This window comes from Cryptotermes secundus, unplaced genomic scaffold (genome assembly GCF_002891405.2).
Source record: "Cryptotermes secundus unplaced genomic scaffold, Csec_1.0 scaffold349, whole genome shotgun sequence".
NCBI lineage: Eukaryota > Metazoa > Arthropoda > Insecta > Blattodea > Kalotermitidae > Cryptotermes > Cryptotermes secundus.
The window spans coordinates 390,025-415,540 of NW_019739217.1; the positions used below are offsets into that span (position 1 = coordinate 390,025).

At 43.0% G+C, this 25,516-nt stretch overlaps 1 protein-coding gene across 3 annotated transcripts in view; it reads right to left on the reverse strand.

Moving 5' to 3' along the window:
• LOC111871709 overlaps positions 1–25,516 on the reverse strand; it is a 95,028-nt gene that overhangs the window by 66,441 nt on the left and 3,071 nt on the right. The window contains exon 1 of one of the 3 annotated variants that reach the window (XM_023864983.2): positions 18,680–18,859. The exons of the other annotated variants lie outside the window; for them this stretch is intronic. The gene's annotated coding sequence lies outside the window, so the exon portion shown is untranslated. Of the gene's footprint in view, positions 1–18,679; positions 18,860–25,516 lie in introns of those variants that run through there. 3 annotated transcript variants of the gene reach the window in all.

The window sequence follows — 25,516 nt, forward strand, 5'->3', positions numbered from 1 at the left end:
TAATTTTGTTCCAGGATTTTAGTCTACATATTTTGGCCGTTTCTCGGCATGACTTATGTTTCGGTTCATATGCACTGGGCTTGCTCAGCTAACAATAGCAGTCGCACTGCTGATATATCTAGCACCTGCTTCGACATAACAGAATGAGAATTTTGCCTGTTGTTCTGTATGGGTGTGAAACTTTGTCTCTGATATTAAGGGAGGAACATAGACTGACGGTGTTGAGGAGAACATTTGGACCGAAGAGAGATGAAGTGACAGGAGGTTGGAGAAAACTGCATAATGAGGAGCTTCATAACTTGTACTCTTCTCCAAATATAATTAGAATGGTCAAGTGAAGGAGGATGAGATGGGCAGGGCATGTAGCACAAATGGGGAGAAGAAGAATGCACATAGGATATTGGTGGGAGAGCCAGAAAGAATGAGACCACTAGGAAGACCAAGATGTAATTGGGTGGACAATATTAAAATGGATCTTAGATAGGATGAGGTGGTGTGGGCTGGATTTATCTGGCTCAGAATAGGGACTTGTGGAGGGCTCTTGTGAACACGGTAATGAACGTTTGGGTTCCATAAAATACTGGGGAGTTCTTGAGTAGCTGCACAATTGGCGGTTTCTCAAGCAGGGCTCAGATCCATTAAGTCTTTATTTAGTTAGCTTTGGAGGCTGCAAATTACTTTTCAAGTAAAGGTATATTAATTAAGCAATATTCATCACTGTATGGGGAAGTGGAGGTATAATTCCACCATTCTTGAGCTCGCCACTAGATGGAGGTGAGTGGTCGGCTTCACGACGCATCCGCTTTACCTCCGGAGAAAAGCCCCCGGTACCCACTGGGCCCACTGAGGTGTTCCGACTCGGCAGTAATGAGAACGGGCGTGCCACGTCTGTCGGCGAGTGACTGCGGTCCGGCGTACACTGAGCGAGCAGAGGAGCACACATCCCTTCCGCACTGGGATGAAGGGCAACCCCGAAACGGAAATGTCAGATACTAACAGCCCTTGTAGTGAAACACTTAAATTGCCCGTTACAATAAACTAATAAACGGTGAAGCTATCCCTGTAACAGGCCGTGGAGGCCCATAGGGGTTTGAGACGCCGAGGCTCCCATATTTTCTCTGGACGATTGGCTCACAGATGGCGGTCATGTCAGCATTACGCGCCGGCCGCCCTTTACCCCCCAGGAAGATTCCTAGTACTCATTTCTGTTAGAGGCTGACTCGAACCCAGGACCATAGTGCGGCTGTACTGTGGTACAGGAGATTGGAGAAAACTGAATAATGATCTCGATAATTTGGTTCTGCTTTCAACCTGATTCCACGCTGATTTCTTCTTGTCTCTTTAGTGTTGTGCTCTGACAGTACTCTGACCATTGAATTATGCATGGTGACAGGTGCTAGGTCTCGTGTGTGTGGACTTCTGTAACGTCTGTCTTAACTACCGCTGATGGTTTATACGTGACTACTTGTTTACGGTGTCCATGAAGTATAATTGCCTTCCTTACTGCAACAAATTTTGGCACCTGCGCAGAGAGACCAACCCCTTTCTCCCGTTGAAGAGTAAGTCCCGTTTCAAAACACGTACATGATTTTTGAACGAACAGTATTTAGATCATGGGGTCCCGACGGGGCCCGAAACCAAGAACGACTGCGCTGGCGAGTGTCTAAAGGAGATAGTGACCAGCTTTACCGATTGGGCCCAACCGAGGACGAAGACAGGATCCGGTCTCCGAAACATCGTTTTTAAATAAAAAAAATCAGGAAGAATGGATAGTGTCCAAAAAAGACAATAACTGTTTTAATATAGTACCGTCACAAACTTTCATGCATAAGTACTGTTGTGTGAGCTATACCGTCAGGCTCTGCGATTTTCTGATGATAAATCACATTTCGTTTTCCTGAACTGATGCTCATCAGCTAACCCCTTCATTTTTTTCCTTGGCACTACAGCCCCAGTGGGCCTAGGCCTACCTCCATCAATTTCTCCGTTCACTTCGCTTTTCTAGATCTTACACATTCGGTAGGACTCCTTGGGCGGGTGATCAGCTCGTCGCAAGGCATCTACCTGTACACAAACACAGATAAATGCACACACACAAACTAAACATCCATGTCCTGAGTGGGATTCGAACCCACGATCCCGGTTTCCAAGCGAGCGAAGACAGTACATTCCTTTGACCGCTCGGCTACCATGGCCGGCAACCTTATCATTACCTGGTGATTATCACAACTGGATCCTGGCGGACGAAAATGAAAGTGATCTTTGACTGCGTGACTCTATATCAAAACTCTGGGTTTATTTATTACTATTACTGAGTCCAATAAATTTTGGGGTCGCGCGATAGAGTAGTTGGTTGAGGCACTATGCTACGAGCCGGAAGGTCGCCGGTTCGAGTCCCAATGAGATATAAAAGATTACCAACTCCATCCAGTGAGATTGATAAATGTTTTTTCTCCTTTTTAATCTCTCATCCTTGACCTGTTTCGGACATGCGGGAACTACTATTACAATGTCATGGATACAGGAGTGCAATTTGATCCTTTAGTAACTAGAGCGATGTGCATGAACTTATTAAAATATTTATAACAGGATGAAAACCAAACTGGTTCTAGATTCTAACAAAGTTTTTTAAGCCACACTTCTCAATAAATTAATTATAATAATTTATAAATATTTTAATGTATTCATGCACGTCGCTGTGCTTGCTAAAGCCTCAGAGCTTATATCCATGGCATTGTGATGATATTGTCTGTATGTATTGATATTGACCAAACACATTGTAATAGTAGTTTCCGCATGTACTGATATGCCCTTCTGAAGATGGTCGCTCCGACCGAAACATGTCAAGGATGAAAAATTAAGAAACACAACATTTATCAGCCACATTGGACGGAGCCGATAATCTTTTATACTAATGCTAGTGCGACGGACCAGGATGAACCAAATCAAATTTCCCGATGAAGTCGCTGGATTTTTCAATTGACCTAATCCTTCCAGCCGTACTATGGCCCAGAGTCGACTCAGTCTCTAACAGAAGTGAGTACCAGGAATATTCTTGGGGGTAAAGGGCGGCCGGCGCGTAAGGCTGACTTCACCGTCATCTGTGAGATGATTGTCTAGAAAATGTGGGTGCCCCGAGGTCTCACAAATTCTGTGGGCCTCGCGTTCTGTTACAGGAATAGCTTTACCTTTCTTATTTTTACAGGTACCTTCAGTAACTGATGTCTGAGTGTAAGAAACACCTTAGATGATCCATTTTTATTTGGTTTTGTTGTTTCTTTTGTTTGGTCCTTTGTTGTCTTGTTCCTGCTGTTGTTTGTGTTCGTGCCGACTCTGTAATAGCCCATTGGATGTTGAACTCAGCACGTAAATGAGTAAAGAATAGAATTGAATCATTGAATGTGGTGCGAATACCATTTGCAGTGACTGCGCACTGCTCCGGCACAAGACTGCGCTGTGTTGCCCTGCACGTCCCGTGGAAAAGCCAATTGCAAAAGCACGAAATAATGTTTTCATGTCTCAGAATTAATCTATAGAAATGAAGATTACAGACTTCTGGGAAATGATGCCGTGTAGTCTGGTAGAAAAATAGCCACCATCCGAGCAGGTTGATATAGCTATAACGTTCTGTATACGGAAAATCCGCGAATCGAATCTCAGCTAGGAAAATGAAAGCAGGCTTATGAAGTTATCTTGTTATCAGCGGCCTCCGTAGTCTAGGGGTAACGTTCCCACCTCATGACTCAAGGTACGCGGGTTCAAACCCTGCGGAGGTCGTGGAATTTTTAAGAGCGGAAAAATTCAAGGAACAAGTCCTCCGGGAGGGACTTTAAGCCGCGTGTCCCGTGTCGTAGATTTCCGGAACGTAAAAGAACCTCATGCCTTTAGGAGACCTCTGAGCTAAATTACAGGCCCTTTCCCGCCCAAGTAGTCTCCAATGCCTCTGGTGAATGGGGGAAGCATCAAGGTACCGAGGGCTGACCTCGTTGGCCGTACGGGGGCTGATGGCACGCACCGTTACCGGTAGGGTATGGCGACAGTAGAAATTAAAGGGGGACGCACAATGGACCAATAACTGCTCTAAGTGCATGGGGAAACCCACCCCCTCTCATAATACGAATACAAATATCTTGTTATCAGAAGGTCCCCAGGTTCCGCCCACTCCTCCTTCTGCTAAGGGCAGTGTGACAGTAAGGACGTTAGGATGGTGAGAAGCAGTGGCTTGAGACAGGGGCCGCAGGATTTTGCTTTTCTGAATTAGTGGTGAATTCTGTAATTGAGAAAAAAAATTGACGTCCAAAGTTAATTTAGATAAAATATGCTAGCCCTTTATCGTACAAGTCACATTACGTCTCTGTTACAAAAGCCAAACAGTTGGCGGAAACAGTCGCTGTTTATTGTGAATCACAAGAAAACACATAAATACACTGTGTGGGGAAAATGCATGAGCCTGTGAGCAGAACGGCGGAATTGTCCCTGTGCTTAACTCATTTAGCACTAGGCATGAAGGATTATAGGGGAATGGATGTATAGATCCACGTTTTCTTGACCTCGGCACTAGTTGGAGGTGAGAGGGTTAGCTTCACGCCCCGGCCGCTTGCCTCCAGTACAGAGAGGTTTGGTGAACCCCAGAGCTGGTCTGGACATAGAGAAGGGAAATTCTTGACCCTACCGGGACTCGAAATCGGAACTTTCGGCCATCCAGCTCCGTAGTCAGTCCCTATACCAACTACGCTATAGGTCTGTATAATGTCACGATTTGGGTGTGTGACTATAGACGGGGTATGGATTAGTGGGTGAATTTATTTACCAGTTATATAAACACACACAGCGCTACTTCCGATTTAGACACTTTACAAATCACCAGCATACGTTTTGTCTTCTCATTGTTCGCTAGTCATATCCTGGCAACGGATTTTCCAACAGCCACTGTAACTACAGCAACCATAAGGTCTTATTTTCACAGCCGTACTTTTGCAGCTAACTCTTTTCTTCACAGCCAGACTTTCAACTCTTAACTAACTGGATCACTCTAACGTGTCTTCCTTATAACAACTTTGCACGAACCGAACGGAAAATACAGTACTCTATTTAATGCAAGTGTTTACCGATCCGCTGCCTAGGAACGACATGCATTACCGTTGTTCTATTGTTGCGTGCGTGTATGTAGCTGACATTATACAGCGACGGCTGTTTACAGAGCAGTTGCTTAGCAACAGGTCTATACGCCACAATGTTTTCTTTTTTTATTGTTAGAACAGGCGGTATATACAATTACCACGGTGTAATAAAGGATTAAATTACATATGGAAAGGAATTGGTTACGTTAGAAGTGTTGGCTGGGAAGTGTATTGATTGTAACAGGGCTGAATATAACTGCTTAATGATGTAGATGTTGTTGCATTCCTGGCTGAGATGGGTACACGTTACAGGGGCCGTCTTTTTAATGCTGAATCTCCGTGATGATGAGATAGGGCCATTGACATCACAGCATAACAAAAAGACTGAGGGGGGAGACGTCGCAACACCGCGCGAAACAAAAGAGTGATGGTAAACGTGACAACTGTGACGCCAATATTCGCGATGCAGTTGTCCGAAACGAATTGCCCACAAAGAAGAAGCAGAAGAAGAAGAAGAGGAGGGGTGGTAGACGCTTCCGTAAAACCTTTAAATTAAACGCCACTTAAGATCAGGTGGAGTGAAGGGGGTTAACATTGGTGCTTGAACTCAAGTAAGGTTACTTAAGGACACTTTCATCTTGAAGCAGCGGAAGATCCGCGACTTGTTCACTTGTTGACCACCGAGTGCGCACATGTGTTTGAGGAACATCAGTTATACATTTGGAATATTTTCCTCTTAAATATATTCGGATGACGAGGCATTTTTGCTGGGCATCTTGTGGCAGACATGACCAAGCCTCTCGAGATGAGAAGCCACCGTTCTCGTGGCGTTTTCCTTGTGTTTTGCCCAGGAAAAGTATAGAAATGTTTTAGCTTCGGGATTGGGCGTCGCCACAAAAAGAAAGAATTAATTTATTACGAAATTACATGACAAAAATCTGGCTCAGGATAGGAACCAGTGGAGGGGCTCTTGTAAACACGGTAATGAACCTTCGGGTTTCATAAAATGTTAGGCCGCGCCTTAGCTCAAGCCGTTAGCCGTTGGCTTCCCACCGCGGCGGCCCGGGTTCGATCCCGGGTCTGGTCAAGTGGGATTTGTGGTGGACAAACTGGCGCTTGGACGGGATTTCTCCGAGTACTTCGGTTTCCCCTGCCAATCTTCATTCCACCACGTACAATAGGCCAATCAGGGGCCGCCGTACCGAGTGGACCCAGCTGGACTCCACCCCCCACTATGAATTCTATAAAATATTGGGAAGTTCTTGAGTAGCTGCACAACTGGCGGCTTCTCAAGAAGTGCTCAGCTCCATCAAGTTAGTTTTTTTTTATTGCTAGTGGTGTGTGACTAAGTCCCTTGTACTGCGGTGAGGGTGATTGTGGAGCAATTGTTGGAATGAAGATTGGCAGGGGAAACCGAGGGACTCGGAGAAAACCTGCTCCAGCGCCACTTTGTCCACCACAAATCCCATTTGACCAGACCCAGGCCGCCCCGATGGGAAGCCAGCGACTAACCGCTTGAGCTAAGACGCAGCCGTCAAATTAGTTTAGTTATTTAGGAAAATGTCGAAAATGTCGACCTTTGAAGATTCTCGGTATCTGCGTTCGACATTGTTTGGTATTATATTTGATCCACTAGACCAGTCATGTCAAACTCAACTTGTACAGAGTGCCACCTCAGCCTTATAAATAATAGTCCAGGGCCGCACTTCAAAATAGAAATATACATTAGATTTTGATACAAGGAAATTTAATTCTATTTATTATTTAGGAATAATTTCAATAAATTACCTAAAGTCACATATCTTACAGTTTTAAAAGCAAGATAATGCCATTTTTGACAAGTATCAAACAGCTTTTCAATATGTAAAAAGAGAGCTTATACAAGAAATTGTGTTAGAAATAGCAAAATATTGAATTTCCTGCAGCCTGCTAATTTATGTCTGCGTGAGACTTCTTGTCTTCTGGCCTGTTGGAAAATTGTCTTTACAAAAAATATTTCTACTAAAATTTTAATATTGATTTTAATATCAATTAGCTCTAAAAGTTGAGGGGCCGCACTTTGTGGCTATGGGGGCCGCATGTTTGACACGGCTGCACTAGACCGTATCTGAAACCAAGCGAATTCGAGTAGGCAACGTCTTCTACGCATGTATGTATGTACGTATGCTTCAATATGGGCGTATTTCTTAAATTCGAATACATGTATATACTATGTTTCTCGTGAGATCCTTTAAGATGAAGAGTTCTATTTTCTGGGAGAATAACGCCGTGTAGTCTGTTGAATGTCGACTAATGTTTCGGAGGAACATGTCGCCTCCATCTTCAGGGTCGAATAATAAATGCAGAAGAGTGACCAGGGTAAGGTAGGTAGCAAGCGGAGCACTGTTTTCCTCCAGAAATAAATACATACTTGTATTCTCTTGCGGCTCCAGGGGTCGTGTTACCTGTTCCTCAGCAGATGTCTAGTGGAGTCATGAAGAAAGGGCCTAATCCCCTTGAATGGATATATATTGCAGTCCCATGTTTTTATTACTATTATTCGTGAAAGGAGCCGGGATAGCGCAGTTGGTATAGCGACTGGCTACGGACTGCTCGACCGAAAAGTCGGAGTTCGAGTCCCGGTATGATTAAGAATTTGCTCTTTTCCAAGTCGTCCATACCTACTCTGGGGTTCACCCAGCCTCCTATCCAATGAGTACTCGGGGCTCTTTTCCCGGGGATAAAGCAGCCAGGGCGTGAAGCTGACCACTCACCCCCAGCTAGTGTCTAGGTCAATGGAATGTGGATCTATGCATTCACTCGCCCATGCGCCTTCGTGGCGTAGTGGTTAATTCGTTAAGCACATGGACAGCTTTCCATGACACCTTATTCGTGGGGTGGGTTGAGACTGGTTCCACTTGGTACGTCGGCCAGTACTGCACCCTTTCCGCTAACTTCGTTTCAACACGTGTAACTACTTCCTTGTTCACATTCCTTAGCATTTTATACCACTTAAGGTTACTCATATAAAGGAATCCTCGAGTTACTTTGTTGCAACCAGCTGAGTGCGTTCACCCGTCCTTCAACTCGGCCTTTATAATCCGACATGCTTCGGCGGGCGCCAGCTGGAATAGGACGGCCCGAGGAAACACAATGTTCCTTCAGACAGGGCGAGGACTCAGGTTGGTGCTTATCAACCTAACTGAAGTTTTCATTATCTCTCCAGGAAAATTCGGGCGCTTTTTCCTTCAATTAAGCCATGGCTGTTTCCTTTCGAATCTTGCAAAATTCATCATTCTTCTATTACTGTCCGACGATGACGGAGTGATTCCAAATTATTGTCGGGGGTTCCGTGGCTTATAATTATGAAACAGGATGCAATAAAATAAAACCAGTTACGGAATATGGAAGCGTAACTGAGATATTTTTATCCGGCACCGCTAGTCTCGCCGCATTGATGTCTGGGAGAAAATATGATGTCATTTCTCAAAATGACGACTGTTCAGGAACATGGACTTTGTGGTTTTTCGAATCAAAGTCCGTTATCAATATACAATGTCGTTACAGAACTCAATATGGAAAAGACACACTTTCAGATAATGCTATCCGACGCTGGTTAAAGCAATTTCCAGTGACTGGTAGTGTTCTGTACCGAAAAGGAGCGGTAAGACCGTGCACATTGAAGGAAGATGTTGCTCGAATCCAGGAAGCTCTGGCATCTTACGTGCCAAGAAAGGGGCGCATATTGAAGTTGTTTACTATTATGCAGCATTGATTCTATAAGCATTGAAACTTTTTGAGTTACACCTTCATATTTCATGTGCTATTTTGTTCCCTTTTTCGGATTTGAAAATTTAAGCCACGGAAACCGCGACAATAATTTAGAATATACTTGTATACCCTCCAGTTCAGTATATTGTTGCTGGCCTTCAGTAGCACAGTCACCCTTGGTATCGGTCCCCATGAAAACTTATGTTCTTTCAAAGAGAGTTTATGTGTTTTAGGGTCAAAACTGGGAAACTTTCTTTGAATTTAAGATGTAACGTTTTCTTAATGTGTAGTCTCGTCACTGAAAACTTCGCTAAATAACGTTTCATAAGAAAATTATTCTTACATTTTCAAGGTAGAATTGTAGTTTAACTGTGAATAAACAGTGTTCAAGGAAGGAAAGTCTATTTCCGGTAGGTCATTCCAAACAAAAACGTGTATATGTACATATGTTCTACTCCAAACGGTTTCCGAGATAAACCTATTTCACTGTACAGACGGGCAACACGCCATGTCCTCACACGAGTTGCACCGAGATCGAGCTATGTCACTGTACAGTACACTCTATATTGTGCAGACGAGCAACACGCCATGTCCTCACACGAGTTGCACCGAGATACAGCTATTTCAGTGTACAGTACACAGTACACTGTACAGACGGGCAACACGCCATGTCCTCACATCAGTTGCACCGAGATCGAGCTATGTCACTGTACAGTACACTGTATATTGTACAGACGAGCAACACGCCATGTCCTCACACGAGTTGCACCGAGATACAGCTATTTCAGTGTACAGTACACAGTACACTGTACAGACGGGCAACACGCCATGTCCTCACATCAGTTGCACCGAGATCGAGCTATGTCACTGTACAGTACACTGTATATTGTACAGACGAGCAACACGCCATGTCCTCACACGAGTTGCACCGAGATACAGCTATTTCACTGTACAGTACACAGTACACTGTACAGACGAGCAACACGCCGTGTCCTCACACGAGTTGCACCGAGATCGAGCTATGTCACTGTACTGTACACTGTATATTGTACAGACGAACAACACGCCATGCCCTCACACGAGTTGCACCGAGATACAGCTATTTCACTGTACAGTACACAGTACACTGTACAGACGAGCAACACGCCGTGTCCTCACACGAGTTGCACCGAGATCGAGCTATGTCACTGTACTGTACACTGTATATTGTACAGACGAACAACACGCCATGCCCTCACACGAGTTGCACCGAGATACAGCTATTTCACTGTACAGTACACAGTACACTGTACACTGCACAGACGAGCAACACGCCATGTCCTCACACGAGTTGCACCAAGATACAGCTATTTTTAACTGTACAGTACACAGTACACTGTACACTGCACGGGCGACCAACACGCCATGTCCTCACACGAGCTGAACCGAGATAGAGCTATTTCATTGCACAGTACACAGTAAACTGTACGCTGTACAGACGTGCAACACGCTATGTCCTCACACGAGTTGAACCGAGATACAGCTATTTCACTGTACAGTACACAGTACAGTGTAACTGCACAGACGAGCAACACGCCATGTCCTCACACGAGTTGCACCGAGATACAGCTATTTCACTGTACAGTACACAGTACAGTGTAACTGCACAGACGAGCAACACGCCATGTCCTCACACGAGTTGCACCGAGATAGAGCTATTTCAGTGTACAATACACAGTACACTGTACACCAGCCGTGTCAAACATGCGGCCCATCAACTTTTAGAGCTAATTTATATTAAAATCAATATTAATATTTTAGTAGAAATATTTTTGTAAAGACAATTTTCCAGCAGACCAGAAGACAAGAAGTCTCACGCAGATATAAATTAGCAGGCTGCAGGAAAAGTGATTATGAGAATTGCAGAAGGGTTTGTCCAACTAACGGTTTGTAAACTTCGTGAAGGACAAACTATTGTATTTCAGAAGGTTAATGAACTAAAATCCGCACAGCCTCACCACCCCAAGTATTTCCAAGAATCCTTTTTGGAGGCATAGTAAGAATGCAAGAAGGGTGGCAACTGACAGACAAGTGCAAGGGATTTCTACCTTTAAAACTAGCTTGCAACCCCAAGCCATTGTCTAATGGGCTGCTAGCAAACTTTCACTTTTATGACCATTGAGTCAATATACACCTTCCTACTAGTCCGATAGTCTCTTGTACCTCGTACATTGTCATTCAGTTCATTTTCACACAGCAACAAGTACTGATGTTACATTGTGATGAACGTATAAAGGTTATAATTAAACATTCAATTATCAACTACGAGTTTTCTTGTATATGTACAGTAACTTTTAAATGGCAATGTCGCTTTCAAAAAATTCAACTAGCAAAAGAAGAACTATTGAAAGTGAGCGCCGTGTTTTTCAAGAAAACTGGGAAATCGCTTATTTCTGTTGTGAAATAGAAGTTAAAACTACATGTTTGATTTGTGGGCAAAATATAAATGTTCCACTTTAGGTAATTATATTGAAATTATTCCTAAATAATAAATAGAATTAAATTTCCTTGGATCAAAATCTAATGTACATTTCTATTTTGAAGTGCGGCCCTCGACTATTATTTATAGGGCTGAGGTGGTCCTCTGTACAAGTTGAGTTCGACATGCCTGCTGTACACTGTACAGACGAGCAACACTCCATGTCCTCACACTAGTGATCGAGATAGAACTATTTCACTGTACAGTACACTGTACACTGTACAGACGGGGAACACGCCATGTCCTGACACGAGTTGCACCGAGATACAGCTATTTCACTGTACAGTACACAGTACAGTGTAACTGCACAGACGAGCAACACGCCATGTCCTCACACGATTTGATCCCAGATAGAGCTATCTTACTCTACAGTAAACAGTAAACTGTACACTGTACAGACGAGCAACATGCCATGTCATCACACGAGTTGCACCGAGATAGAGATATTTCAGTATACAGTACACAGTGCACTGTACAGGCGAGCAACACGACATGTCATCACACGAGTTACACCGAGATACAGCTATTTCACTGCACAGTACACAGTAAACTGTACGCTGTACAGGCGTGCAACACGCCATGTCCTCACACAAGTTGAACCGAGATAGAGCTATTTCAGTGTACAGTACACAGTACACTGTACAGACGAGCAACACGCCATGTCCTCACACGAGTTGCACCGAGATTCAGCTATTTCAATGTACAGTACACAGTACACCAGGCATGTCAAACTCAACTTATACAGAGGGCCACCCTAGCCCTATAAATAATAGTCCAAGGCCGCACTTCAAAATGGAAATATACATTAGATTTTGATACTCGTAGTTGATAATTTAATGTTTTATTATAACCTTTATACGTTCATCACAATGTAACATCAGCACCTGTCGCTGTGTGAAAATGAACTGAATGACAATGTACGAGGTACAAGAGACTATCGGACTAGTAGGAAGGTGCATCTTGTCTCAATGGTCATAAAAGTGAAAGTTTGCTAGCAGCCCATTAGACAATGACTGGGCGTTGCAAGGTAGTTTTGAAGGTAGAAATCCCTTGCACTTGTCTGTCAGTTGCCATCTTCCTTGCATTCTTACTACGCCTCCAAAAGGGATTCTTGAAAATACTTGGGGTGGTGAGGCTGTGCGGATTTTAGTTCATTAACCTTCTGAAATACAATAGTTTGTCCGTCACGAACTAACAAACCGTTAGTTGGACAAACCCTTCTGCAATTCTCAGAATCACTTTTCCTGCAGCCTGCTAATTTATGTCTGCGTGAGACTTCTTGTCTTCTGGTCTGTTGGGAAATTGTCTTTACAAAAAATATTTCTACTAAAATTTTATATTGATTTTAATATAAATTAGCTCTAAAAGTTGAGGGGCCGCACTTTGTGGCTATGGGGGCCGCATGTTTGACAGGGCTACTGTACACTGTACAGACGAGCAACACGCCAACTGCTCACACGAGTTGCACCGAGATAGAGCTATTTCACTGTACAGTACACAGTACACTGTACACTGCACAGACGACAACACGCCATATCCTCACACGGGTTGCACCGAGATACAACTATTTCACTGTACACTGTACAGACGAGGAACACGCCATGTCCTCACACGAGTTGCGAATTGCATTGATGCTGACGGTGAAATTTTCGAAAATTTTTATACTGGGTAAAGTGTACAAAATTTATCACTTGAACAGTAAATACCGCATTAGAAACAGTACGTAATATCCCTTTGTTATCAACAATTTTGGAACTTTACTTGCTTAGAATGACCGATAGTATTACCTGCAAGAACATTGTGACCTTTGCTTCTGGGACAACTTGTATATAGTCTGTGCCATATTTCAGTTGTACCCTACTTTCCTTAATTTGAAAATAAAGTAAAGGAGGTTTGTGATATAATTTTTTGATGTGTGTGTATCCACTTGTAAAGATAATATTGTTCCTGTGCTTGATTAATTAAGCAATATGCTTAATGCGAGTGAGTGGAAGTATAGATCTAACATTCTTGACCTCGACACTAGCCGGATATGAGCGGTCAGCTTCACGCCTCAGCCATAATAAAAAATCAAACGGAGGCTTAAGAGATCACCTTGCTGATGGTATGTCTGTGTACCTGTCTGTATATCCTTCGTAATTAGAAAATAATGGAGGCTTATGAGATCAGCCTGCTGTCTGTATATCCCCATAACTTTCTCGTTACTTGTGTTGTGTCAAAGCAAAGTAGGCGATTGATTACTTCTTCCAAAATAGTCCTGGGACCGGATTTTAATTCAGGCTTCCGGCCTTCCACACGCTTAGAAGTTCATTGGGCGTATATGATTCTAGCAGTCGTCGCTCTGTAATGAAATGAACCACGTACTGTGTGCAGTCACCAAATGGGAGGCAGTGTTCGGTTTGTAACCGTGCATTGAAGTCTCCATGTGATCGCGTGTGGCACACGAGTTAGTGCCCGCCTAAATATTATTCCCGCGAAACATATTGAACACGAGTTACAGAGAACAAGAGTTTTTGAGAAGAACTAATATATCTTCTATAGCTTTAATTCAAAGTCAGTATACTTGTATAATATATTTTTCACATATCCTTGATATTTTTTGTAATTTAATTTTAATGTGATATTTAACTGGAGGCACAGATCCCGTAGCATAGAATATGACACGTTGCACAAATATGGATCAATATTAGGAGTTCAGTGACCATAGGCGTATTCTTATATCACTGCCTGATGATGCTCCTATGAGACCGAAACATGTAGCAGGAAATAAATATTCAGTTGTAAAATATTGATTGATAATACGTAAATCATTTTGTTGTCGCTACGGTTAACCTAACCATATATGTTTGTATGCTGTGAAATTATAAATAACTTACGTAATCTCTTTAGTATCATTACACAGATGCAATAGCGAGTAACTATGGGCTAGACGGCCGAGGCGTCGGAGTTCGAGTCCCGGTTGGGGCAAGATTTTTCTATCCTCCACAGCTTACAGGGAGGTTCTAGGGCCGACCCAGTTTCCTATCTAATGGAAACCGGGGGTGAAGTGGCGGGGGCGCGAAGCTGACCACTCAGCTTCATCTAGTGCCGAAGAAGTTGCGGAGCTATACCTCCACTCTCTCATACGTCTTCATGGTACTGTGCTTAATTAATTAAGAACAGGGACAATTATATATATATATGTGTGTGTTGCCGAACAAGTTTCGGCCTCAAAAGGCCATCTTTAAAGACGTGGTATGTTAAAATGAAACTTTAAACAGTTTTACAAAATTATTTGAAATTCTTTCTACACGAGTCACTTAATATACATCTGATCATAAGAAATCATTAGAATTTATAGCTAATGTGGTGGCACGCGGTAGCATAGTTGGTTGAGGCACTATGTTACAAGCCGGAAGCTTGCAGGTTCGATTCCCGATGAGGTCATTGGATGTTTCAGTTGCCCTAATCCTTTCATCATCACTATGGCCCTAGGGTCAACTGAGCCCCTAACAGAAATGAGTACGCGGAATCTTCCTGGGAGGTAAAGGCGTAAGACTGATGACCTCATCGCCATCTTTGAGCCGATTGTCTAGAAGAATGTGGGAGCCTCGACGTCCCACAACCCCTTGGGCCTCCACGGCGAGTTACAGGAATATCTTTACTTCTGCTTTACTTTATTTAAAGCTAAGCTGATGGAAGAGTAAATGGTGTGTAGAAGTAAAGGGCTTTTCTCTTGTCATATGTAGAAGTAGAACCGTATCAGCCAATCTGATAGTGTCTTGCGGCATCGTTCTACAGATTTATTGGCGTTCATGTGTTCTCTTTGTATCATATTAAGCGATAACTTCTCTGAAACAACTTTTACCGGCTGGCCTTTATAACGGATATGCAGCCTTTATGAGACAGGAATTGAATTTTTACGATTTTGTTCCGATGAACTTCTCGCTGCGAAGGGTTAGCCTGAGGCTCAGAATCTGGTTGATGAACTCTTGACCTGACCATACTGTCAGCGTCATTGCTTCGGACATATGCTGCTCAACTTCAAATTGTCTGGTACAGAGAGATTACTGTAATTTAAAGTGCTCGGTTAATCTCGTCTACGTCTGTCAGATAGTAGCTACTGCATGGGGGCAACGAACTCAAGACCTTCAGTCAGAATACCTATAATAGCTCTTACCTATATGGGTACATACGCTTTAACGAATTAACTACCTAAACTATTTTAAGCAGCAATATCATCTAATAATAAGAGTTCAGTTCGTACCTCACAGGAAACACATTATGCCTGAACTAAAAAAACAACCGGTTAAAGCTGTTGAGAGAGAAACAGTCACTACTCATTGTGAGTACCATACGGAGCAAAAATACTATATAATGATCCAGTCCGTACCTCACAGGAAACACTCATTATATCTCCGTTACAAAGCCCAAGCGGTTAATGCTGTTTAGGGAAACAGTCGCTGTTTATTCTGAGAACCATACGGAACACACAGATACAGTTCTTACCTCACAGGAAACACATTACGTCTCCGGTACAAAGCCCAACCGGTTAATGCTGTTTAGGGAAAGACTCGTTTATTGTGAGTACCATAAGGAACACACAGATCCAGTCCGTATCTCACAGGAAACATTACGTCTCCGTTACAAAGCCCAACCGGTTAATGCTGTTTAGGGAAAGACTCGTTTATTGTGAGTACCATAAGGAACACACAGATCCAGTCCGTATCTCACAGGAAACATTACGTCTCCGTTACAAAGCCCAACCGGTTAATGCTGTTTAGGGAAACAGCCGCTGTTTATTGTGAGATCCATACGGAACAAACTATGTGGGCAGAATGCGGAATTCTGTTGTTTAAGAGCATGTGGTTAACCAGCTGATCATTGTAATGGAGACATATTGCATTTCTCATTTCTGCGATATGGGAATTGAGTTTTGAAATGTTACTTTGATGAACTTCAGACTACTGAGACCTCAGTTAACATAAAACTAAAAATCCTTCCTTGTATTCCGTAGTTCACAGAGCGACCTATCTCTCCTGAATCAACAAAATAATTTAATACCCAGCCTAGTGAGCACAGCTCAGGTCCTGCAAAATGCCTATGCTTCAAATTGACGTCACCAAGTGTGTTCCACCGATTTATCTCTCTTCTTCTGGCTTCAGAGTTTTGAATTTCGTGTTACGCCAATATAACACAGTTACAGTGTAGACAAATTTATCCCAGTTTCAGTAGTATCTTCACTTAATGTTCTTGATACTAAACTCATGTTGAATTATAAGTAATTTTATATTATTTAAACAGCGGCGGCCCGGGTTCGATCCCGGGTCTGGTCAAGTGGTATTTGTGGTGGACAAAGTGGCGCTGGAGCGGGTTTTCTCCGAGTACTTCGTTTTCCCCTGCCAATCTGCATTCTACCAAATTCTCCTTCATCATAACCACCCGGGGCAGGTACAATAGGTCAATCAGTGGCCGCCGTAGCCGCCGTGTCGAGTGGACTCCACCCCGCACTAAGCGAATTTAAATAATTTTATATTAGCAATAGTTGAGATTTGAAACGGGAAATTTCATCATCTGTTATAATAAGCTGTAGTACTATTAACTTCCTCCGCTTTCTCGCATATTCTTTCCCAGTTCTACATGTTATCAAACGAGGCAACGAGGCCGGTGTTTAATTCCATCTCCCACGAATAACACGCACTAACGGCCAATCGTTAACCGCCTACTTTATATTGTGGCGTATTTGCTCTATGTAGGATATCTTGAGCCACAGAGGCCTCGGGGCACGCGCGCAACGGGAGAGTTGCGGATTCTACCGGCGCGTTGCTAGGCGACAACTCTGAACACTTAGATTGCGCAACAGGAAGTAGGGGGTTACATATCCCCACCCAGCCCATCGCTACGCGACGCTCGGTAAACACCCCTCCACGCTAGGCTGTGACGTCACGCAACAGTGGTAGCTATCACGTAACTGGTTTCCATATAGCCCGTTGCTGGGCAATCGCTCAGTAAACACGTGATAGCTACCACTGTTGCGTGACCAGGAATACAGAAGTTTGCCTGTGAGGATGTCAAGTGTGATTCAGAAGACTTTATGTGTGTGACGGTGCGTGCAACAGTGGAGTATGCGGTTATGTAAATCAGCGATAGCGCTGTGTCTGAGTGTAATTAAAAAGAGTGTGTATAACCAAGCTGTTAATAAATCCAATCATCTGAACTAGAACCCGTCATTTCGTCACGCGTACCCCTTTACACGTGACAATATAATATGCTATACAGTTCACAAATCCACAAAAGAATATTACTCAGAGGATAAACGTAGATGCGATATACCGAAACAGAAGACGGTTCGCTTGTTCATGACGTTGTAAATAAGTTACGTTCATGAATCTTGTTGATGCTGAACGATTCGTTGCTATGGTCACGCGAAACTGCTTAATGTCAATGATAAATCTCACGCTTAAAGCACTCAGTAAACCCTCGCGTATCCGGTTACAGTTATTCCAGATCGAAATATTAAAAATGAAAAATTCTGTTCACAGTTGAGTACATACTTTAAAAGACACGTTGGATTTAGGAAGGCAGACGAATCACTTTCCTCTTCAGACAAAATTTGACAGTTCCTTCAAACCCTAAAATTATTACCTTCAACAACAAGTACAACTTCTGAGTCTTCTATCGATGAATGAATCTATTGTCTTTTTATAGCTTTTAAATAAAGGCTATACAGTGATGTTTTTTGTTATTTATTTTTATCAGTACTGCTTGTATCATTAAATCCTCCATTTATTTATATTCTAAGGTGTTTGTCTTTTAGGGCGTCCTTTTGCTTCGCTAATTAGTACGACACCTCCACCAAATTACTTCGGATTAGCGAGGGGGTTTCCGGGTGGGCTGTGTTACACGTATTGTGATTATCCCAAAAGGACTTTGTTTCATACGATGATGTGCTATCTGGTATTTTATGCCTGTTGTTTCGTAATTTACTTCGCGAATTCGTATATCTGCCGATTGCTGAATAAGCCGTTCCTTGCATCAGAAGAAAGATAAAAGATTCTTGCAAACACTGATGAAATGAGGTTGTGAATATCATTGGTCTCTTTTGCAAGCGGAGTAGTCAATAAAATTTGTGTAGAAATATGTTTAAACACTTTTAAAATCATATAAAAATATAAGAATACATTGAAAATAATTTTAATTATTCTTTAATATTTGATATAATCCCTTCTATTTTAATTTTTGTTTGTCATATATTATATATCCTTAAACTTATTTATCGATTAAGACCAATAGGCCGATGTCTGATACGTACCTTTGTAAAATATCTCAAATCCAAACAGTTTCAACTCTCCAATCTCTCCACCACGCAGGGATGTCTTAGTCCGGTCCGGGGGGTAAATCACCTACAAAACCACACACGCCAAATTCTACTGTCTTTTTCCTCGACCAGTGTGACACGTACTGCTCCTAGCCACGGATCCTACTGCCAGGACCGACACCACAACTCTGACTTCCTCGGGTCAACTTTTCTTAGTTTTATAAGTGGTCTACCCTGGATCGGAACAAACGGTTCCCGATTGGCTAAGATGCTTCTGTCACGTTACCGGATTGGCTGAGAGTAACTAGGAAGGTAGGTGCTCACCGCTCGGGTTGAGACAGTACTGTTTTCAGTGTCATGGTCACTGGGTAGCGACGAGGACATTGTTACCAGAAATACTACTTTTCAAAGTATCATCTTTGTCAAAAACATTAACGTCATGTTTTAATATTCAAATACTGGCCTTTCCCTGACTAGGTTAAACTTCTGTAATGATATGGTACATTCCTGGGGCATCTTGGGAGTGTTTGAGAACAGGGTGTTGAGGACAATATTTGTATCGAAGAGGGATGAACTGGCCGGTCAGGGTAGCCGAGCGGTCTAAGGCATGCACTGTCTTCGCTCGCTTGAAAACCGGGATCATGGGTTCGAATCCCACTCAGGGCACGGATGTTTAGTTTGTGTGTGCGTTTTTCTGTGTTTGTGTACAGGTAGAGGCGTTGAGACGAGCTGATCACCCGCCCAAGGAGTCCTACCGAATGTGTAAGATCTAGAAAAACCGAAGTGAACGGAGAAGTTCATGGAGGTAGGCCTAGGCCCACTGGGGCTGTAGTGCCAAGAAAGAAAAAAAAAGGAATGAACTGACGGGAGGTTGGAGAAAACTGCATAATGAGGAGCTCCATAACATGTACTCTTCTTCAAGTATAATTAATTAGAATGATCGAGTCAAGGAGGATGAGATTGTCATGGCATGTAGCACAAATGTTGGAGAAGAGGAATGCGTATAGGATTTTGGTTGGAAAGCCAGAAGAAAAGGGTCCATTAGGAAGACCAAGACGTAGATGAATGGATAACATTATAATGTGTCTTAGGGAAATAGGACGGGATGATGTGGCTTTGATTAATCTAGCGTAGGATAGGGAACAGTGGGGGACTGTTGTGTACACGGTAATGAACCTTCGGGTTTCAAAAATGTTTGGAAATTATTGAATAGGTGAGCGACTGGTGGCTTCGCTAGAAGGGTTCAGCTCGGGAGTGTTCTATCAGGTTGCCTTGCAAGAATTCCGGGGTCGCTCCATTGTATATCATTCTTATATTTCTGTTGTAACTAATTCAATAACTATATCCATGGAACTAAGTCCATGAGAAGCTAGTAGTGACTCAGCTCTTCAAGATATTGTGAAGACCTTTTATAACCCGAAGGTTCATTACGCTGTTCTATTCACAAGAGCCCCCCGCTGGACCCTATCTAGTTCATACAACCCCATCCTACATCTTTGGAATCATTTTAAATTTATTTCACATTTACGCCTGGCTCATCGGAGTGGTTTCTTTCCTTTGCGTTTTCCTACCAAAATTTAGTGCTAATATCAGTTGTTCAAAAGAACAATTTTAACTACTTCAGCACTACGCCATGGAGACGTATGGGAGAGTGGATGTACAGATCCACGTATTCTTGACCTCGGTGTTAGTTGGAACTGAGTGGTCAGCCTCGCCTCCCGGCCGCGTTACCCCCGAAGAAAGAGCCTGCGGCACCCGTTTGTTGGAGACTGGATGGAGCCCAGAGCTAGTCTAGACGCTTTGGAGAAAAGAAAATCTCGCAACCGTGCCAGGAATCGAACCCACTTCTCGGACTTCCAGCCCGTAGCCTGATCGCTATACTTTCTTGGCTATCTCTGTTAGTAGCATGAAGTTGTCCCTGTACTAGGGGGCACGCGGTAGCGTTGTTGGTTAGGCCGGAAGGTCGCGGGATCGAATCCCGAGGATGTGGATTTTTTCAACTGATCTATTCCTTCCAGCCTCACTTTGGCCCTGTGGTAGACTCAACCTCTAACAGAAATGGGTACCAGGAATCTTTGTGGGGGTAAACGGCGGCCGGCGCGTAAGGCTGACAACCTCACCGCCATGTCTGAACCGATTGCCTAGAAAATGTGGGAGCCTCAACATCTCACAACCCTATTTGACTTTTACTTTGTCCCTGTGCTAAAGTAATTAAGAACTGCTCCATGAGTGGATGTATAGATCCACAGCTGTTAGTAGTGTGTAGTGTCCGGAGGTTTCATGCCCCTTACTAGGAGGGCACACATTTTCACGAACCTCCCATCCTAAGAACCGATGGATTTGAAATCCATCTTAATGTTATCCTCCCGCCTTTTTTTTTTGTCTCAGCTGTCTCTCCCCCACAACAACTACGTACCGAGTTGGTTAGCGCAACAGTGTCGCTCTATATTCTTATTTAGGTGTTCGGTTCGAATCTTGACCAGAATATCGTCTAACCAGTGGCGTAGCATGACTACCGAAAGCAGGGAAGCAACTTTATATACGTGTATATAATTTTTTTCTACATACCCTATAGTTTCTATCTTCTATTTAAAAGAAAACAGCTAATAGTTTAATATGTATTCTATATTTAAGCTAATATATTAAAATAACACATAATTATCAACACAATTTTATAGCCATCAAATGACAGGGCTGTGAACCTGGAATATAATTAATGCTTACTTTATTGTTTATAATTCAGCTCGATTCTTCTGTTTTTCTTGGCAAACAGATCAATAACCTCATCTAGAAAGCTGGGTTTGGACTGCAGTTTGTTTAGGAAGGACTTTTCAATGTTCATCAAAGCCAGTGATGACAACCTATCCTGGTTCTGCGAATTTCTAGTAAGCACGCTTAACTGCAAGGTCACAGATTATTCTACTGCAAACTGTGCCTTACATCTGGCAACATTGCTGGAAGCACGAAGCTGGTAGCATACCATAACGCATAGCTCAATTACAGACAACATTGACATTGAGTCAGCCAGTTAACCCAGGGGAGGGTGGAAGCGAAAGACCTGCTGCTTCCGCGCGTGTTGCAGTTTAAATTTCCCTGCATTTTGGAAGAAAATAACTGATCTATCCTGATAAATTGTTTATGTAACACATTAAAACTTGCAATATTCTCATTATATGTAATATATGTTCTCAGATTAATTAATATTTTGAAGTATGAAATTGAAAAATTGCCAGAAATGTTCTTGGTTGCTTTTCTATAGGGAAGCAATGCTTCCACCACATCCATGTACCCTACGCCCCTGCGTCTAACCTAACGTAAAAGGATGTCATGAATTTCCTCAGTCCCTCCGGGAAAATATTCTAGTATCACCAGCATTCTGCTCTGCCTTGCCACCTGCTTCCTCGCTCGCGTTATTCTTCGGCCCTCAAGATGGAGGCGAAATGTTCCTTCGAAATATCAGTTGGGTTTCAGTAGGCTACACGGCGTTATATCCAGAGGACATATTACTCTTCATAGCCACCGCTGTGAGAACCGAAAATCCTACAAATCCTATCCAGTTCGGTTGTCACTAATCCTGCTACTCGATCCTATATAAGCCCGATGCTGACAGTGTATGGTCACGTGATCCTTATGCTGGTTATTGTTTTGTAAGCCCCCGATGAGGCAGGAAGAAGTAATGGGCCCGTGCATATTAAAACTAGGGTCATCAAATGAATGAGGATGACGTGGGCGGGACATGTAGCACGAATACTGAAGAATAGAAATGAGTATAAAGTTTCGGTGGGAAAGCACACAACTTTGAAGACATAGTCTCATATGAGAGGATAACATTAAAATGAATCTTGAAGATACAGATAGGATTGGAAGCTGTAGAACAGATCCATCTGACTCATAATAGGAACCACTTGAGAGCTTTTTGAACTTGGTAATGAACATTCATATAGCATCGTCACGGACCGCACGGAAAAAGTCGCTTCCAACAGTTCTGTTGTTGCGTTCATGTTTGTTGGGACCATTACCTTGGAACAGCAGTTGTTCAGATGCTTATTTCGCGGTCGTTGCCTAGCAACGGGTCTGACAACTCACGTTCTCATGGTGGGTGATATGATTCTGGTATTCTGGGTGTGACAACATATACTTTCGTAGATTGATACCAACTTCTCAGAGGAATATACCCCTTCCTACTTGCCTCTCCCTTGAGGGCAGAAGAGCAGAGTCTGGCCTGAAACGTCGGTGCCTATGTACGGAAGTACACAGCCTCACGTGTCAGAAGACTGGAATCTTCACGTTGAATGACACTTGATTGTAGTCGAGTTTTGCGGAGCAGAGTGTAGTTCGGAAGTAAGTTTAGGACCCGTGGACCGTTGCATCACTTGTCTCGGAACAAAGCTGTCCACACCCTTCATTACGAGCGCCAGGTAACTTTACTTAGGGTGGGACCAACAGTGTCACTTGCGTTGCCCATCAGTGTGTGCTACTGTAACTGTACCCTGCTGTTCCGAGCGAATTTCGCGTCGTTACAGCAATTTTAGTTATGATACTTGTACAGTAATAAGGCAAATAACCGGCGACACGCTCCTCTCTGGAGCACACTTGGCGTAAAGCCCTTCTGTGCTCCTACATAATCATCACAAAATGAAGTCGTGTAGGTACTGGAGGTATAGCTCCCTGTGGAAGAACTCACAGTCGTCCTAGGCGGTTTGACGACGAGAAAGACAAGTTTGTTTACTGAGTCTGGATAGCTCAGCCCGTATAGCCGATGGACGGCCCGGGTTTCATTCCCGGCAGTGTAAGAATTTTCTCCTCTCCACAGCATCCAGGCCGGCTCTGGGGCCCATCCAACCTATCTAATAGCTACCTGGGGTAAAGCGGCAAGGGCGTGAAGCTGACCGCACACCCCCATCAAGTGTAGAGGTCAAGAATCGTGGAGCTGTACATCTACTCCCCTATACGTCTACATGGCGTATTGCTTAATTGGACAAATTTACTTTTCTTGTACCTTCACTAATCACTACTTTTTTTATACGACACGGACCGCATAGAAAACTACGCGACCAACATTTCTGTTGTCGCTTGTGTATTCGTTGCCGCGGTTTAGCGAGCTTTTGCCTAGCGATGAAAAGAGGGATACACACACAGACACACAGAGCCTGATGGGGGCTGAGATGGGGAACGTTTGGTACAGCGACTGGCTACGGGCCGGACGGCCGAGGTGTCGGAAGTTCGAGTCCCGGTAGGAGCCAGATTATTCTCCACGTCATCCAGACTGATTCCGGGACCCACCCAGCCTCCTATCTAATCTGGAGGTAACGCGACCTGGGCGTGAAGCTGACCACTCACCACCAACTATTGCCAAGTTCGAGAATACTTGGACCTGTACATCTACTCCCACATACACCTTCATGGCGCAGTGCTTAATCAGTTACGCACAGGGAAAACTATACCTTTTTTCTTTAATATGAGATTTGAAATTATCACAGCACTTACTGTGAAGATTACTGTGGTTTTGAATATGATGCCGTGTAGTTTGATGGATATTTACTGACGTTTCGGAATAATCGGCTGCCGCCATGTTCAAGACAAAATACTTTTTTATTTTAGTTAGAAGAATGGGACAGCTGGTTACAAGTAACGTTGGTAAATATCTACCAGATTACACGATGTCACAGACCACAATGCGGTACTCTTCGCAATACTAAATGGATCATGTTCGTTCTCATTTCTAAGTAAAGTGCCCTTTGTTAGTTGAGACAATTTTACATGACTCAGAAATCGGGGATTATAATTTTTGTGTTAAATGGGAATTGTTTTAGGTTTTGAAATGCTTTCAGTCCATTAAGTGCTTAATTCATCGAGGACGTTTCGACACTCTTGCTAAGTAAAGAGGCTATGACTTTCTCTGGAGCGAACTAATATCTGATGTTATATAATTCGCGGCTGAGTGCTCCTTGAGAGTCCTCCACAAGACTCTGGGGGCTGTGTTCACATCTGCCGCGTATAGTAAGCAGGCACTGGCCGCCCTTCCACGCATTTGCCCATTTTGCAGGAAAACTGAAGCTGTCCCCTGTAACATACCGAGGAGCCCATATGGTTGTGAGACGTCGAGACAACCACAGTTTCTAGACAAGGGATCTCCAAACTTTTCGAACCGCGGGCCATATTAGGCAATTCAGCACTCTCAACGGGCCGGATAAAATGAGAAATTAATAACTCTAGGTATATGAGTTTTATTGAAAGCACAGAATTTCATAAACTAAATACAAAGTACGTGAGAATAAATTATCGTATATTAATGACAACAGAGAGTAGCAGCAAGTGCTCATATTTCATCACAAATTATAATAACACAATTAATGTGAATGATGGAACTCTTTATGCATTCTTAAAATCTGATTAAATTGAGGTTCAAATTTTGAAACGCTAATCACAAGTAGCGACTTTAAATGTTCATCGGATAAATTTGCCCTGTATTTCGACTTGATGTACTTCATCTGGGAAAAAGTTTGTTCACACAGATATGTCATCCCAAAAATGGAGATAAATTTACAAGCAAATTTCTTTAAATTTGGAAATTGCTCAGAGTTCAGAAATTTATAAAATTCGATCAAATTTCCTTCCTTGTATTTGTCTTTAATATGATAATTTTCCTCAAGTTCAATAATTTCCATTTGAATTTGACTTGAGACGTCAGCAGCATCACAGTCAAACGGATTTTGAAACAATCTAATTTCCTGAGCACTGGAATCCAAATCAGCAAATCGCTTCCGAAATTCTTCTTTCAAATCTGATGTGACTAAATTTGCAAACTAGGAAGGAAGTTCAGCTTCATCC